Below are 1,736 nucleotides of genomic sequence, written 5' to 3'. Positions count from 1 at the left end.
AGAAGGAAAGAAATAAAAATCTGAGCATAAATAAATGAAAAAGAAATGAAACAATAGTAAAGATTAATAAAACTCAAAGCTGGTTCTTTGATAAGATAAACAAAATTGACAGGTCTTTAGCCAGACTCATCAAGAAAAAAAGAGAGAAGAATTAAATCAACAAAATTAGAAATGGAAAAGGAGAGGTTACAACAGATGATGCAGAAATACAAAGGAAAATAAGAGACTATTATGTATAACTATATGGCAATAAAATGGATAACCTGGAAGAAATGGACAGATTCTTAGAAAAATTCAATCTTACAAGACTGAACCAAAAAGAAATAGAAATTATGAACAACCCAATTATAAGCACTGAAATTGAAGCTGTGATCAAAAATTGCCCCCAAAACAAAAGCCCCAGACAAGATGGCTTCACAGGAGAATTCTATCAAACATTTAGAGAAGAGCTAATGCCTATCTTTCTACAACTCTTTCAAAAAACTGCAAAGGAAGGAACACTTCCAAACTCATTCTATGAGGCCACCATCACCCTGACACCAAAACCAGACAAAGACAACACAAAAAAGAAAATTACAGGCCAATATCACTTATGAATACAGATGCAAAAACCCTCAATAAAATTTTAACAAACAGAATTCAGCAACACATCAAAAAGCTCATACACCATGATCAAGTTGGGTTTATTCCAGGAATGCAAGGATTCTTCATTATATGCAAGTCAGTCAATGTGATACACCATATTAACAAATTCAAAGATTAAAAACCATATGATCATCTCAATAGATGCAGAAAAAGACTTTGACAAAATTCAGCATCCATTTATGATTAAAACTCTCCAAAAAAATGGGCATAGAAAGAACCTACCTCAACATAGTAAAAGCCATATATGATAAGCCAACCACAAACATTATTCTTAATGGTGAAAAACTGAAAGAATTCCCCCTAAGATCAGGAACAAAACAAGGGTTTCCACTTTTAACACTATTATCCAATGTAGTTCTGGAAGTCCTAGCTTCAGCAATCAGAGAAGAAAAATAAATAAAAGGAATTCAGATCAGAAAAGAAGTAAAGATCTCACTGTTTGCAGATGACATGATACTGTACATAGAAAACCCTAAAGATAGTATCAGAAAATTGCTAGAGCTAATCAGTGAATTTAGTAAAGTTTCAGGAAACAAAAGCAATACACAGAAATCACTTGCATTTCTATATAAGAATGAAAACTCAGAAAGAGAAATTAAGAAATCAATCCCATTCACCACTGCAAAAAAAAGAATTAAATATCTAGGAATAAACTTACCCGAGGAGACAAAAGAACTGTGCAGAGAAAATTATAAGATGCTAATGAAAGAAATCAAAGACAACATAAACAGATGGAGAGATATTCCATGTTCCTGGATAGGAAGAATCAATATTGTGAAAATGACTACTACCAAATACAATCTACAGATTCAATGTGATCTGTATCAAATTACCAATGGCATTTTTCACAGAACTAGGACAAAAATTTCACATTTCATATGGAAACACAAAAGACCCTGACGAGCCAAAGCAGTCTTGAAAAAGAAGAATGGAGCTAGAGGAATCAACCTTCCTGACTTCAGATTATACTACAAAGCTACCGTCACCAAGACAGTATGGTACTGGCAAAAAAACAGAAATATAGACCAATGGAACAAGATAGAAAGCCCAGAAATAAACTCATGCACCTATGCGTACCTTAATTTTGACAA

Source organism: Bos indicus x Bos taurus, chromosome 11, assembly GCF_003369695.1.
Source record: "Bos indicus x Bos taurus breed Angus x Brahman F1 hybrid chromosome 11, Bos_hybrid_MaternalHap_v2.0, whole genome shotgun sequence".
NCBI classification, from domain to species: Eukaryota; Metazoa; Chordata; class Mammalia; order Artiodactyla; family Bovidae; genus Bos; species Bos indicus x Bos taurus.
Note: the sequence above shows the minus strand (reverse complement) of the source record.